Below are 17082 nucleotides of genomic sequence, written 5' to 3'. Positions count from 1 at the left end.
TGTGGCTACTTCCCACTAGCTATCTACCTTACGTTTGGTAGTGTATATATGTCCATGCCTCTCTCTCACTTTGTCACAGCTTACCCTTCCCCCTCCCCATATCCTCAAGTCCATTCTCTAGTAGGACTGTGTCTTTATTCCTGTCTTACCCCTAGGTTCTTCATGACATTTTTTTCCCCTAAATTCCATATATATGTGTTAGCATACAGTATTTGTCTTTCTCTTTCTGACTTACTTCACTCTGTATGACAGACTCTAGGTCCATCCACCTCACTACAAATAGCTCAATTTCATTTCTTTTTATGGCTGAGTAATATTCCATTGTATATATGTGCCACATCTTCTTTATCCATTCATCTGTCGATGGACACTTAGGTTGCTTCCATCTCCTGGCTATTGTAAATAGAGCTGCAATGAACATTTTGATACATGACTCTTTCTGAATTATGGTTTTCTCAGGGTATATGCCCAGTAGTGGGATTGCTGGGTCATATGGTAGATCTATTTGTAGATTTTTAAGGAACCTCCATACTGTTCTCCATAGTGGCTGTACCAATTCACATTCCCACCAGCAGTGCAAGAGTGTTCCCTTTTCTCCACACCCTCTCCAGCATTTATTGTTTCTATATTTTTTGATGATGGCATTCTGACTGCTGTGAGATGATATCTCATTGTAGTTTTGATTTGAATTTTTCTAATGATTAATGACGTTGAGCATTCTTTCATGGGTTTGTTGGCAGTCTGTATATCTTCTTTGGAGAAATGTCTATTTAGGTCTTCTGCCCATTTTTGGATTGGGTTGTTTGGCTTTTTGTTATTGAGCTGCATGAGCTGCTTATAAATTTTGGAGATTAATCCTTTGTCAGTTGCTTCATTTGCAAATATTTTCTCCCATTCTGAGGGTTGTCTTTTGGTCTTGTTTATGGTTTCCTTTGCTGTGCAAAAGCTTTGAAGTTTCATTAGGTCCCATTTGTTTATTTTTGTTTTTATTTCCGTTTCTCTAGGAGGTGGGTCAGAAAGGATCTTGCTGTGATTTATGTCATAGAGTGTCCTGCCTATGTTTTCCTCTAAGATTTTGATAGTTTCTGATGAAAAATCTGAAAGTGAAATCAAGAAAACCCTCCCATTTACCATTGGAACAAAAAGAATAAAATATCTAGGAATAAACCTACCTAAGGAGACAAAAGACCTGTATGCAAAAAATTATAAGACACTGATGAAAGAAATTAAAGATGATACAAATAGATGGAGAAATATACTATGTTCTTGGATTGGAAGAATTAACATTGTGAAAATGACTCTACTACCCAAAGCAATCTACAGATTCAATGCAATCCCTATCAACTACCACTGGCATTTTTCACAGAACTAGAGCAAAAAATTTCACAGTTTGTATGGAAACACAAAAGACCCCGAATAGCCAAAGCAATCTTGAGAACGAAAAATGGAGCTGGAGGAATCAGGCTCCCTGAGTTCAGACTATACTACAAAGCTACAGTAATCAAGATAGTGTGGTATTGGCACAAAAACAGAAGAATAGATCAATGGAACAGGATAGAAAGCCCAGAAATAAACCCACGCACTTATGGTCACCTTATCTTTGATAAAGGAGGCAGGAATGTACAGTGGAGAAAGGACAGCCTCTTCAATAAGTGGTGCTGGGAAAACTGGACAGGTACATGTAAAAGTATGAGATTAGATCACTCCCTAACACCATACACAAAAATAAGCTCAAAATGGATTAAAGACCTAAATGTAAGGCCAGAAACTATCCATTGTTTTCTTAAAATAATTCTGTGTGGAAGGGCTGTGTCCCTGCCGTCCTCTTTCACACTTGCACACCGGGGCATCTGGAGAGCTGCTTAGCTGGCTGCCCTGCCGCACGTATGAGGCCTTGGAGAAGGATGGAGGGAGTGAGCAGCCGAGGCGATGCCCTTCTACAGCCATCACCCTCTGCGGTGAGAGTTAAATATACACACTAACAAACGTAGTAAGGTAGATAGCTAGTGGGAAGCAGCCGCATGGCACAGGGAGATTGGCTCGGTGCTTTGTAACAGCCTGGAGTGGTGGGATAGGGAGGGTGGGAGGGAGGGAGACGCAAGAGGGAAGACATATGGGAACATATGTTTATGTGTGACTGATTCGCTTTGTTATGGAGCAGAGACTAACACACCATTGTAAAGCAATTATGCCCCAATAAAGATGTTAAAAAAAAAAAAATAGGCAGAGAGCAGCAGCCGAGGGCGTTGTAGCCTCCTGTTCTAAACGACATTTTAGCTTTGCAGCAGAAAATGTTTGACACCATACCCCCTCCTAGAAAAATCACAAGCAGTTTCTGTTCAGGGAGAAGGAATGAGTTTCCACCCGTTCCGCAGCAACATCAAAGCTCCCTTAGCCCTGTCCCTTAATAAGGACTAACAGGAAAGTCTCTCTCTTACCTTGGGGTTTATTTGCTTTGCAAACCTTTCCTCTGCCCAGTAGAAGTTTCCCAATAATGGCTACATTTACATTTTTGTTTCCAGATTAATTAACCACTTGAGGAGTGTAAAACTGAAAGCAAAGTACTTTTGTCTGTTTTCTGGTCTGCTCCCCCACTGGGCTTGGGGCCCCCTGGGGACAGAAGGCCTTTCTTAGTCATCCTTGTACCCAGCATGGTCCTGGCACAAACCTGTCCCTACGTTATTTATTCATTCAGCAGATTTTTAATGAGTGCCTAGCGCATGCCAAGTTCTAAGAAGCAGCCATAAGCCTGTGACCTCACATAACTCATATTTTAGTGGGAAGATGACAGATATTAAACAAACAAATAAGGTAATTTCAGATTTTTGTCATTGCTGCAAAGGAAATAAAGCAGGGAAATGGAAGAGTGAGAGCAGGGCTGCCTAGAATAGGGTTTGAGCCCCCCAGCAAGGTGGCGGCAGAAAAGGTGCTTCTAGGGGGCCTGGTACAGGCCGCTTGGTAACCGCCAGGCCCTGTCATTTTGAACCAGCTCCCCCATCTTCTTGACTGACCCTCATGCAGAGGAGGCAAGGCCCGCTGCGAACATTTGTGGGGATACAGCAAGAGGACCAGTGGAGGCCCCCACGTCTAAATATTTACAAGTTATGAACCAAGATAACAAACTGTTAAATAAAATATGACCTACCTTCTTACCCTGACAAATTAACTTCATAGAGACCTGGAAGGCCAGCTTCAGTATTCTCAGACTCCTCCAAATTCTGCAATGAAATATGACAGAGCTAGGTGTGCCAGCCCCCCGACCCTCATCCCTAGATGTACATCCTGACCCTGCCCCCATCTCTCCCCAGCCTGGCTCCATCTCCCACTGTGAGGGGTCTCTGCACACACATATGACACCTCAGCCCCTACATCCAAGAGCCATTGATGTCTTCTGCAGATAGCCAGCCACCTCAGACGTCGGGGTGTGCAAACCGGCAGCACAGACCACCCCGGGAGGAGGGCCCTGTGGCAGAGGCTAGTGGATTCTGGAAATCAGCTTAGGTCATTTTGGTCTAAGAGAATTGCAGGGTTCCAGGTGACCAGGGCATGGTCTAGAAGAGGAGACACAGGCCCTGAGTATGCAGGTCTCCTTGGCCCCATGGGCTCCTTGCTCCATGGGGAGGGATGAGGTTGGAGGATGACCACAGCGGCGCCCTCGACAGCCAGGCCCAGGGCCTAGGGATGGTACTAGGAGGGAGGTTACCTTTGCCAATGTAATTAAGGAAGGCCTCTCTGGGGGGAAGGCGTAGGAACGACATTTGAATGGAGACTTGAAAGGTAGGATGAGTCATCCAGGCCAGTATCTGGGAGCAGGGCATTCCCAACTGAGGGAAAAAGAAGTGGCCAGGCAGGTGAAGCTCTGTACAGAAGAAGACTGGGGTCGCTGAAGCCTAACTCAGGAGAGAAGAGTGACAGGAGATGAGGGCAGATGATCAGGCAGGGGCAACGACCTTGGAGGCTGAGGTAAGGAGTCCTGCCTTGACCTGGGTGCACGGGAGCTTCTGAAGAGCTGACACAATCTGAGCCCTGTTATAACCAGATCACTCTGGTGCTGCGTGAAGTGGATGAAATCACAAGGAGCCACTGTCAAGGGCAAATCAACAGATTTGAGCACCACGCAAAATGCTTCAGTGCCTTTGATGTAAGGATCCTTGTGATTAATTCTTCCCCAAATTTTCGAACCAAGAAAACTCTCCTACTAAGCTGGCTGCTGTTGACTCAGAGGGTTTCTCTTCTTGTCTAGGCTGCCTGCAAGCTCAGAGCTGAGTTGGTGCTTATTTGCAGGGTAAACTGTTCATTTATCAATCTGGCATCCAGTCTCAATTTTATATCTCCTACCCGTATACATGTTTACACAAACTTTTCTCAGAACAGCAAAAATTATAAGTAAAAAAAAATAGTAGTTAGAAACATAGGGAGATTTGAGAAGATGGCAGAAGAGTAAGACGCGGAGATCACCTTCCTCCACACAGATACGTCAGAAATACATCTACACGTGGAACAACTCCTACAGAACACCTACTGAACGCTGGCAGAAGACCTCAGACCTCCCAAAAGGCAAGGAACTCCCCAGGTACCTGGGTAGGGCAAAAGAAAAAAGAAAAAACAGAGACAAAGAGTAGGTACGGGACCTGCACGAGTGGGAGGGAGCCGTGAAGGAGGAAAGGTTTCCACACACTAGAAGCCCCTTCGCGGGCAGAGACTGCGAGTGGCGGAGGGGAAAGTTTTGGAGCGGCGGAGGAGAGCACAGCAACAGGGGTGCGGGGGGCAAAGTGGAGAGATTCCCGCACAGAGGATCGGTGCCGACCCGCACTCACCAGCCCGAGGGGCTTGTCTTCTCACCTGCCGGGCGGGGGCTGGGAGCTGAGGCTCGGCTTCGGTTGGGTCCCAGGGAGAGGACTGGGGTTGGCTGCATAAACACAGCCTGAGGCGGTTAGTGCGCCACGGCTAGCCGGGAGGGTGTCCGGGAAAAAGTCTGGAGCTGCCGAAGAGGCAAGGGACTTTTTCTTCCCTCTTTGTTTCCTGGTGCGCGAGGAGAGGGGATTAAGAGCGTCGCTTAAAGGAGCTCCAGAGACAGCCGCGAGCCGCGGCTATCAGCGCGGACCCCAGAGACGGGCCTGAGACGCTAAGGCTGCTGCTGCCGCTGCCACCAAGAAGCCTGTGTGCGAGCACAGGTCACTCTCCACATCTCCCCTCCCGGAGCCTGTGCAGCCCGCCACTGCCAGGGTCCCGTGATCCAGGGACAACTTCCCCGGGAGAACGCACGGAGCGCCTCAGGCTGGTGCAACGTCACACCGGCCTCTGCAGCCGCAGGCTCGTCTCGCATCTGGACCCCTCCCTGCCCCCGGTCTGAGTGAGCCAGAGCCCCCAAATCAGCTGCTCCTTTAACTCCGTCCTGTCTGAGCAAAGAACGCACGCCCTCAGGCAACCTACACGAAGAGGCAGGACCAAATGCAAAGCTGAACCCCGGGAGCTGTGCGAACAAAGAAGAGAAAGGGAAATTTCTCCCATCAGCCTCAGAAGCAGCGGATTAAAGCTCCACAATCAACTTGATGTACCCTGCATCTGTGGAATACATGGATAGACAACGAATCATCCCAAATTGAGGAGGTAGACTTTGGGAGCAAGATATAGTATTTTTTCCCCTTTTCCTCTTTTTGTGAGTGTGTATGTGTATGCTTCTGTGGGAGATTTTGTCTGTATAGCTTTGCTTTCACCATTTGTCCTACAGTTCTGTCCGTCAGTGTTTTTTTCTTTTTCCGGTATGCGGGCCTCTCACTGTTGTGGCTTCTCCCGTTGCGGAGCACAGGCTCCGGACGCGCAGGCTCAGCGGCCATGGCTCATGGGCGTAACCGCTCTGCAGCATGTGGGAACTTCCCGGACCGGGCACGAACTAGTGTCCCCTACATCGGTGGGTGGACTCTCAACCACTGCTCCGCAAAGAAGCCCTGTCTGTCTGGTTTTTTTTTTCTTTTTCTTTTTTACTTTAAAAAACTTTTTTTCATAATAATTATTTTTTATTTTAATAACCTTATTTTATTTTATCTTACCTTATTTTATTTTATCCTCTTTCATTCTTTCTTTCTATTTTTTCTCCCTTTTATTCTGAGCCATGTGGAGGATAGGCTCTTGGTGCTCCAGCCAGGAGTCAGTGCTGTGCCTCTGAGGTGGGAGAGCCAACTTCAGGACACTGGTCCAAAAGAGACCTCCCAGCTCCACGTAATATCAAATGGTGAAAATCTCCCAGAGATCTCCATCTCAACACCAACACCCAGCTTCACTCAACGACCAGCAAGCTACAGTGCAGGACACCCTATGCCAAACAACTAGCAAGACAGGAACACAGCCCTATCCATTAGCAGAGAGGCTGCCTAAAATTATAATAAGGCCACAGACACCCCAAAACACACCACCAGACCTGGACCTGCCCAACAGAAAGACAAGATCCAGCCTCATCCACCAGAACACAGGCACTAGTCCCCTCCAACAGGAAGATTACACAACCCACTGATCCAACCTTAGCCACTGGGGACAGACACGAAAAACAACAGAAATTACAAACCTGCAGCCTACAAAAGGGAGATCTCAAACACAGTAAGTTAAGCAAAATGAGAAGACAGAGAAACACACAGCAGATGAAGGAGCAAGGCAAAAACCCACCACCTAACAAATGAGGGGGAAATAGGCAGTCTACCTAAAAAAGAATTCAGAATAATGATAGTAAAGATGATCCAAAATCTTGGAAATAGAATAGAGAAAATGCAAGAACCATTTAACAAGGACCTAGAGGAACTAAAGAGGAAATAAGCAATGATGAAAAACACAATAAATGAAATTAAAAATACTCTAGAAGGGATCAATAGAAGAATAATTGAGGCAGAAGAACGGATAAGTGACCTGGAAGATAAAATAGTGGAAATAACTACTGCAGAGCAGAATAAAGAAAAAAGAATGAAAAGAACTGAGGACAGTCTCAGAGACCTCTGGGACAACATTAAACACACCAACATTTGAATTATAGGGGTCCCAGAAGAAGAAGAGAAAAAGAAAGGGACTGAGAAAATATTTGAAAAGATTATAGTTGAAAACTTCTCTAATATGGGAAAGGAAATAGTTAACCAAGTCCAGGAAGCACAGAGAGTCCCATACAGGATAAATCTAATGAGAAACATGCTTGGACACATGCTAATCAAACTATCAAAAATTAAATACAAAGAAAACATATTAAAAGCAGCAAGGGAAAAACAACAAATAACACACAAGTGAATCCCCATAAGGTTAACAGCTGATCTTTCAGCAGCAACTCTGCAAGCCAGAAGGGAGTGGCAGAACATATTTAAAGTGATGAAGGAGAAAAACCTACAACCAAGATTACTGTACCCAGCAAGGATCTCATTCAGATTTGATGGAGAAATTAAAACCTTTACAGACAAGCAAAAGCTGAGAGAGTTTATCACCACCAAACCAGCTTTACAACAAATGCTAAAAGAACTTCTATAGGCAGGAAACACAAGAGAAGGAAAAGACCTACAATAAAAAACCCAAAACAATTACGATAATGGTAAGAGGAACATACATATCGATAATTACCTTAAATGTAAATGGATTAAATGCTCCCATTAAAAGACACAGACTGGCTGAATGGATACAAAAATAAGACCCGTATACATGCTGTCTACAAGAGACCCACTTCAGAAACAGGGACACATACAGATTGAAAGTGAGGGGATGGAAAAAGATATTCCAGGGAAATGGAAATCAGAAGAAAGCTGGAGTAGCAATTCTCATATCAGACAAAACAGACTTTAAAATAAAGACTATTACAAGACAAAAAGAAGGACACTACATAATGATCAAGGGATCAATCCAAGAAGAAGATATAACAATTGTAAATATTTATGCACCCAACATAGGAACACCTCAATACATAAGGCAAATACTAACAACCATAAAAAGGGAAATCAACAGTAACACATTCATAGTAGGGGACTTTAACACCCCACTTTCACCAATGGACAGATCATCCAAAATGAAAATAAATAAGGAAACACAAGCTTTAAATGATACATTAAACAAGATGGACTTAATTGATATTTATAGGACATTCCATCCGAAAAAACAGAATACACATTTTTCTCAAGTGCTCATGGAACATTCTCCAGGATAGATCATATCTTGGGTTACAAATCTAGCCTTGGTAAATTTAGGAAAATTGAAATCGTATCAAGTATCTTTTCCGACCACAACGCTATGAGACTAGATATCAATTACAGGAAAAGATTTGTAAAAGATACAAACACATGGAGGCTAAACAATACACTACTTAACAACAAAGTGATCACTGAAGAAACCAAAGAGGAAATCAAAAAATACCTAGAAACAAATGAAAATGGAGACACAACGACCCAAATCTATGGGATGCAGCAAAAGCAGTTCTAAGAGGGAAGTTTATAGCAGTACAATCCTACCTTAAGAAACAGGAAACATCACTTATAAACAACCTAACCTTGCACCTAAAGCAATTAGAGAAAGAAGAACAAAAAAAAAAACACCCCAAAGTTAGCAGAAGGAAAGAAATCATAAAGATCAGATCAGAAATAAATGAAAAAGAAATGAAGGAAACAATAGCAAAGATCAATAAAAATAAAAGCTGGTTCTTTGAGAAGGTAAACAAAATTGATAAACCATTAGCCAGACGCATCAAGAAAAAAAGGGAGAAGACTCAAATCAATAGAATTAGAAAAGAAAAAGGAGACCAACTGACACTGCAGAAATAGAAAACATCATGAGAGATTACTACAAGCAGATCTATGCCAATAAAATGGACAACCTGGAAGAAATGGACAAATTCTTAGAAATGCACAACCTGCCAAGACTGAATCAGGAAGAAATAGAAAATATGAAGAGACCAATCACAAGCACTGAAATTGACACTGTGGTTAAAAATCTTCCAACAAACAAAAGCCCAGGCCCAGATGGCTTCACAGGCGAATTCTATCAAACATTTAGAGAAGAGCTAACACCTATCCTTCTCAAACTCTTCCAAAATATAGCAGAGGGAGGAACACTCCCAAACTCATTCTACGAGGCCACCATCACCCTGACACCAAAACCAGACAAAGATGTCACAAAGAAAGAAAACTAAACGCCAATATCACTGATGAACATAGATGCAAAAATCCTCAACAAAATACTAGCAAACAGAATCCAACAGCACGTTAAAAGGATCATACACCATGATCAAGTGGGGATTATTCCAGGAATGCAAGGATTCTGCAATATACGCAAATCAATCAATGTGATACACCATACTAACAAATTGAAGGAGAAAAGCCATATGATCATCCCAATAGATTCAGAGAAAGCTTTTGACAAAATTCAACACCCATTTATGATAAAAACCCTCCAGAAAGTAGGCATAGAGGGAACTTTCCTCAACATAATAAAGGCCATATATGACAAACCCACAGCCAACATCATCCTCGATGGTGAAAAACTGAAACCATTTCCACTAAGATCAGGAACAAGACAAGGTTGCCCACTCTCACCACTCTTATTCAACATAGTTTTGGAAATTTTAGCCACAGCAATCAGAGAAGAAAAGGAAATAAAAGGAATCCAAGTCGGAAAAGAAGAAGTAAAGCTGTCACTGTTTGCAGATGACATGATACTATACATAGAGCATCATAAAGATGCTACCAGAAAACTACTAGAGCTAATCAATGAATTTGATAAAGTAGCAGGATACAAAATTAATGCACAGAAATCTCTAGCATTTTTATACACTTATGATGAAAAATCTGAAAGTGAAATTAAGAAAACACTCCCATTTACCATTGCAACAAAATATCTAGGAATAAACCTACCCAAGGAGACAAAACACCTGTATGCAGAAAATTATAAGACACTGATGAAAGAAATTAAAGTTGATACAAATAGATGGAGAGATACACCATGTTCTTGGATTGGAAGAATCAACATTGTGAAAATGACTCTACTACCCAAACCAATCTACAGAGTCAATGCAATCCCTATCAAGCTACCACTGGCATTTTTCACAGAATTAGAACAAAAAATTTCACAATTTGTATGGAAACACAAAAGACCCCGAATAGCCAAAGCAATCTTGAGAATGAAAAATGGAGCTGGAGGAATCAGTCTCCCTGAGTTCAGACTATACTACAAAGCTACAGTAATTTAGACAGTATGGTACTGACACAAAAACAGAAAGATAGATCAATGGAACAGGATAGAAAGCCCAGAGATAAACCCATGCACATATAGTCACCTTATCTTTGATAAAGGAGGCAAGAATATTCAGTGGAGAAAAGACAGCCTCTTCAATAAATGGTGCTGGAAAAACTGGACAGGTACATGTAAGAGTATGAAATTAGAACACTCCCTAACACCATACACAAAAATAAACTAAAAATTGATTAAAGACCTAATGTAAGGCCAGTCACTATCAAACTCTTAGAGGAAAACATAGGCAGAACACTCTATGACATAAATCACAGCAAGATCCTTTTTGACCCACCTCCTAAAGAAATGGAAATAAAAACAAAAATAAGCAAATGGGACCTATGAAACTTCAAAGCTTTTGCACAGCAAAGGAAACCATAAACAAGACGAAAAGACAACCCTCAGAATGGGAGAAAATATTTGTAAATGAAGCAACTGACAAAGGATTAATCTCCAAATTTTACAAGCAGCTCATGCAGCTGAATAACAGAAAACAAACAACCCAATCCAAAAATGGGCAGAAGACCTAAATAGACATTTCTCCAAAGAAGATGTACAGGTTGAAAGAATGCTCAACATCATTAATCACTAGAGAAATGCAAATTAAAACTACAGTGAGATATCATCTCACACCAGTCAGAATGGCCATCATCAAACAATCTAGAAACAATAAATGCTGGAGAGGGTGTGGAGAAAAGTGAACCCTCTTGCACTGTTGGTGGGAATGTAAATTGATACAGAGCTCACTGATTATCTGTGTCCCATTCCATCACTATTCTGCATTTGTTCTCCTGATGAAGTACCTTTCACGTTGTTTCTACCCCTCCCCCACCTCACTATCATTTTTACTAACAAAACTGCTGGGAACATTCTTTTTTTTTTTTTAACATCTTTATTGGAGTATAATTGCTTTACAATGGTGTGTTAGTTTCTGCTTTACAAAAAGCGAATCAACTATACATATACATATATCCCCATATCTCCTCCCTCTTGTATCTCCCACCCACCTTCCCTATCCCACCCCTCTAGGTGGTCACAAAGCACCGAAGTGATCTCTGTGCTGTGCAGCTGCTTCCCACTAGCTATCTATTTTACATTTGCTGGGAACATTCTTGCATACCCTCCTTGGATTCATTATACCATTATATAACTACAAAATATACACATGCATGGAAAACTAAGCCTTTCAGACACTGTTCCTACATAAAGTCATTATTTTCAGAGTGATTTACCATCACTCATATTTGATCCTTTATAATGGCTCCAAGGTGGATATTTTATAAAAAGATGCAATCCACAGAGGGATAGAATGATTTAAAAATCGGAATTATGGAACTTTTGAAAAGCCCTGCAAAGTACCAAGGAGTCATCTAATCGAACACCTTCATTTTATAGACGAGGAAAGTGATTCCAGGATGGGGAAGGGACCTCCCCAGTGGTGAGCACTGGGCTTCAGAGTGAATCCTATACTGGTCTCCACCATGATGGACATATGTATGAAATAAATATAATATAAATAAATCCTTTGCTTTTTCTTCTGTTCACTAAGACCCACTAAACAATGCACCATGAGACGTGGACCACTCATAAGTCCTTCCTTGCTGAATTATGGCTGTGCTTCCCTTGGTCAATTCAAACCACATTCTTAATTTTTCAAAAGTCAATTCCACCCTAGCTTTGCTGGAGTCAAAGCAAACATCAGAAGATAAAATAGATTTTCTAATCAAACACAAGAATAATTGGATTTGCAAAGGGAAATAAAATCATAAAGGAAAAGAAATTAGAACATAAATATGTTTGGAAGAATTTCTCAGAACAAGAGTGAGTTATTACATTTGGGAAACTATGGGTTTCCTTGGAGAAGAATGAATTTTAAAAGCTGCCTGTCATTTGATGAGATTCCGTAAGAATTCCCTCTTTGACTAAACTTTAGTCAGGCTCCTCTGAGTCCATCCTCTCCTCAACAGGCCTCATCCTTGGTTGCAGTCTCTGTCCCACTGGGCCCAGCTCAGCAAGTATTCCCATGCCCTTCATACCTAACCAATTCCCCTTAGTAATCTTCCATCCACTGACCCCTTCCTGCCCACTGGCTACACATCCCCAGCTGACCCTGTTGTATTCAGCGTGGAGGTCAATCTCTCTCCCCTATTGCAGTAGTCTTGAGTAAACTCTTCCTTCCGTGCTTGATTTCTGTCTGCTGCAATTTTTCTTGGACAGATTCATGTCTAAATGCCAGAATGTCACTGGGTCCCAGAATACAAACTGCCCATGATTAGGAGGACTGTGTCTTGGTTAACCTGAAAAGATTTTAATTTCTCTGTCAAATCTGAATGAGATCCTTGCTGGGTACAGTAATCTTGGTTGTAGCTTTTTCCCTTTCATCACTTTAAATATGTCCTGCCACTCCCTTCTGGCTTGCAGAGTTGCTGCTGAAACATCAGCTCTTAACCTTATGGGGATTGCCTTGTATGTTATTTGTTGCTTTCCCTTGCTGCTTTTAATACTTTTTCTTTGTATTTAATTTTTGATAGTTTGATTAATATGTGTCTTGGCATGTTGCTCCTTGGATTTATCCTGTATGGGACTCTCTGTGCTTCCTGGACTTGATTAACTATTTCCTTTCCCATATTAGGGAAGTTTTCAACTATAATCTCTTCAAACATTTTCTCTGACCCTTTCTTTTTCTCTTCTTCTTCTGGGACCCCTATAATTTGAATGTTGGTGTGTTTAATGTTGTCCCAGCGGTCTCTGAGACTGTCCTCGATTGTTTTCATTCTTTTTTCTTTATTCTGCTCTGCAGTAGTTATTTCCACTATTTTATCTTCCAGGTCACTTATCCATTCTTCTGCCTCAGCTATTCTGCTGTTGATCCCTTCTAGAGAATTTTTAATTTCATGTATTGTGCTGTTCATCATTGTTTGTTTGCTCTTTAGTTCTTCTAGGTCCTTGTTAAACGTTTCTTGTCTTTTCTCCATTCTGTTTCCAAGATTTTGGATCATCTTTACTATCATTACTCTGAATTCTTTTTCAAGTAGACTGCCTATTTCCTCTTCAATTGTTTGGTCTGGTGGGTTTTTACCTTGCTCCTTCATCTGCTGTATATTTCTCTGTCTTCTCATTTTGCTTACTTTACTGTGTTTGGGGTCTCCTTCTTGCAGGCTGCAGGTTTGTAGTTCCCGTTGTTTTTGGTGTCTGCCCCCAGTGGATAAGGTTGGTTCAGTGGCTTGTGTAGGCTTCCTGGTGGAAGGGACTGGTGCCTGTGTTCTGGTGGGTGGGGCATGATCTTGTCTTTCTGGTGGGCAGGGCTGCGTCCAGTGGTGTGTTTTGGGGTGTCCGTGAACTTAGTATGATTTTAGGCAGCCTCTCTGCTAATGTGTGGGGTTGTGTTCCTGTCTTGCTAGTTGTTTGGCATAGGGTGTCCAGCACTGTAGATTACTGGTTGTTGAGTGGAGCTCAGTGTTAGTGTTGAGACGGAGATCTCTGGGAGAGCTCTCACCAATTGACATTACGTGGGGCCAGGAGGTCTCTGGTGGATGAATGTCCTGAACTCGACTCTCCCACCTCAGAGGCTCAGACCTGACACCCGGCCAGAGCACCAAGACCCTGTCAGCCACATGGCAGATGAGTGGTTTATTACCAAGGATATTAAAACACAGGAACCAACAGCCAGATGAAGAGATTCATAGGGTGAGATCGAGAACAAAGAAACTTCAGTCCTCTTGGAGTTTGGAGCCCAGCACGGTGGCACATGGAGGCATTCTGCTTCACCAACCTGGAAGTTCTCTGAAACCCCTCCCTTTGGATTTTAATGGTGGCTTCACTACACAGCATGGTTGATTAAATCCCTAGGCACTGGTGATTAATTCAACCTCCAGAACCTCTTGGTTAACCTGAGATGGTCTCAGTGCCTGCCTGACACAGAAGCACTATCACCAATGGTGCCCGTTCCATTGTCAAAAGGGTCCTGGTTTAGACAATAAATTTTATGGCCACCCACATGTGATGTGAAATTTACTGGCTAAACTGTCACTGAGGACCTTAATGACAAGAGAACCTGTTGGACTTAAAAACGGTGTTACAGCAACTACAAAGGACACAAGAGAGCCGACTCTTTAAATGAGGACATTCCTTTAGTCCTGACTCCCTAGGCATAGTTACATTTGATTTTATGTCCCAAATTAAAATGTTTCTCCATAAATAAAAAATGATTTTCCTCACTTCGTATTTCGAACATGTTCACCCATTGCCTTTATTATACCTCTCCCTTGATGACTGCAGATGGGTTTATCACAGTACAGTTTACGAGACATGCATTCCAGAGTAAGAGGGTGGGAGGGAGGAGATAGAGCCTGGGAAAGCCCATCAGGCACAGGCCTTAGGAAAAACAGTGGAGTTAAGGGAAGCACTACCTCATTCTCCACTGAGTATCATTAAAGGACTGAAATGAATTTGCAAAACAATAACTGAAGCTGACACCTGCTCTTGACAGGTGGGAGCAGATCAAGATTGAGCTGTGCTTTTACTGCTGTGGAAAGAGGGCCAGGCAGGAAGGAATCCCCTACCACCTCCCACATGGAAACGCTGCGTTTCTTGTCTTCTTTCCTAACACCAAAGGAGGAGACCCCTCATTAAGGTGAGGTTTGTGAGAAATTTTGAGCAATGTTTTTTTTTAGTTACTTCCACTTATTTGAAAATATCTGCAAGAGACCCTTATCCCGCAGAGCTCTCCCACGTCTGATGGGATGGGCTGAGAGCTGCAAACCCTGTAGGCAAGATCTCAGGCTCTGGCTTTAGGGTACAGATGGGCTGGGGGATGGAGGGGAAAGGGTTGGATTAGGGTAATCTCCAAATTTCCTCCTACCAGGAAAGTCTAAGATTCTCCCCTCCGCTAGGTTTGTTCGCCCCATTTTACAGGCAGGAAGATTTAAGTGGGGAGAGAGCAAGGTCACTTGACTTCAGTGTTCAGTATGTGACCTGCAGGACAAGATTGCCAGTTTAGAAAGAGGAACAAAGGCCGTCAGAAGGGTGTTATACCCGTGCTACTCAAAGTACGATCCTGCCCACAGCATCACCCCTCACAGGAACTGGTTGGAAATGCAGGCTCTCAGGCCCCACCCAGACCCGCTGGATCAGAATCTCCATTTAACAAGACTCCAAGTGATTCGTATGCACTTTAGAGTCTGAGACACACTGGCTGGAGCTGTGGATTACACTTTGAATAGCAGGACTCCAAAAAGCATTTCAAGCTATGAAATAGCTTTTGAAGAAAATGCTGATGCTTTTATGGGATCAGGCCAGCTTTCCAAGCTCCAAGGCATCACTTCCCATACCAGCACCCTCTACAGAATTATTAAACTTAAATTTTTACAATATGAATTTAAATCTGATAAGAGCAATAGAAAAGGGGCCTTCATGAATTTTGGGCTGAAGCGTGTGCGCTCTCTCTCTCTCTCTCTCTCACTCTCTCTTCTCTTTCCTTCTCCCTAAATCTCTGATGCACAGCTTCACATTAGTAATAATCTTGGATTCATAGCACACTCTCAGCATTGTGTTTGTCTTAAGAGGAGGACGCCAGCCTTGTTTGGGTTGGAGATTATGAATTATAGTTTGTTTGGCAGTTTGCTGGGTTTGCTTGCCCATGTTTGCCCCTGACTCCTAATTCTGCATCAGCTAGAAGTCTCTCTGCTTAAATAAGCAGGAAACCTCTTTCCCTTCAATTTAGGAAATACTGTATTCTAATTTTATCTTACTGATCATCTGACTAAGGAGTGAAAAACAAGCATAAACCTGTGTTAATAATTTTCCCACCTTTTCTTTGTATCTGGGGCAGATACTGCAGAAATCATTTGGTGTGAAATGAAGTTTCAATTAGTTCTAATATATGGGTAGTCTTGGGAAGAAACAGGAAGAATTAAATTGCAGGTTTTAGTTGAACTACATGAAATTGCTACTTTTACAAGTTAAAAAAGTCAAATATTGGCAATTTCATTTAGTCAACCTAGTTAGAATGTTTCAGTTAAGACTTTCTTGACCTAAGAAATATTAAGAGGGTTGACGGTGCTATTTGTGGAGGCTGGGTTGTCTCTTTTATTTGGAGATACTTTTTGGAAGTTGGGGCAAATGTTTTGAACACTAGACAACCATCTTTCTATTCTAGGCAGGCAGGGAGACGTGGGCTGTGGGAAGGTCAAGTTTGGTTATAGATTCAGGATGAATGTATGTGTCCTAGAAGGAGGCTTATAATCTTCTGCATCTGTGAAATATATAAATGATGACACAGAAATATAGATAGTTGACACACAAACTAAGGTAAGTTTATTTTCTACTTCCTTTTTGTGTCAGGTGTAGTTAATACTTGAACTCTGAAAGGAGTATGAAAAGAAAACTCCCGCCTCTCTACGTTAGCATCAGTCTTTAGCTGGAACGTGAGAGAAGAAGCATCAAAGTGAAGTGCAAGAATCTCATCTCTTTCTGGGTTAACTGTCACAGTTACACTATAGGCCTGCTGTGTTCCATGGCACGCTGGGCATAATTCTATGATCGGCCAAATTGCATCACATTCTAATTATGTGTGCTGTCCTGGGATCACACTTTGAGTTGAAGGTGGAGACCATGTCTTATTCGTGATGATGTGCCCAGTGGCTTCAAGGCAGCTTGGCACACAGTAGGCATCAATAACTGTTTTATGCCAAATTTTAAAATTTGTGGAACAAATGATGACTTTTAATAGCTAATCACATTAACAAAAATTGAAAATATTACATTAAAAATCTTTGTGGATTACAGAAACCAAGTTGGCATTAAATATCAAGGGTCACATCCTATGAACAAATAATTATA

At 42.3% G+C, this 17082-nt stretch overlaps 1 long non-coding RNA gene across 1 annotated transcript in view; it reads right to left on the bottom strand.

The window, feature by feature from the left end:
- LOC141278527 (uncharacterized) overlaps positions 1-17082 on the bottom strand; it is a 94271-nt gene that overhangs the window by 10134 nt on the left and 67055 nt on the right. Inside the window, exon 2 of the long non-coding RNA XR_012331291.1 lies at positions 3146-3218. This is a non-coding gene — a long non-coding RNA (uncharacterized lncRNA). The remainder of the gene's footprint in view (positions 1-3145; positions 3219-17082) is intronic.

Source organism: Tursiops truncatus, chromosome 4, assembly GCF_011762595.2.
Source record: "Tursiops truncatus isolate mTurTru1 chromosome 4, mTurTru1.mat.Y, whole genome shotgun sequence".
Taxonomy (NCBI): Eukaryota; Metazoa; Chordata; class Mammalia; order Artiodactyla; family Delphinidae; genus Tursiops; species Tursiops truncatus.
This window is presented reverse-complemented; position numbering and strand designations above follow the sequence as displayed.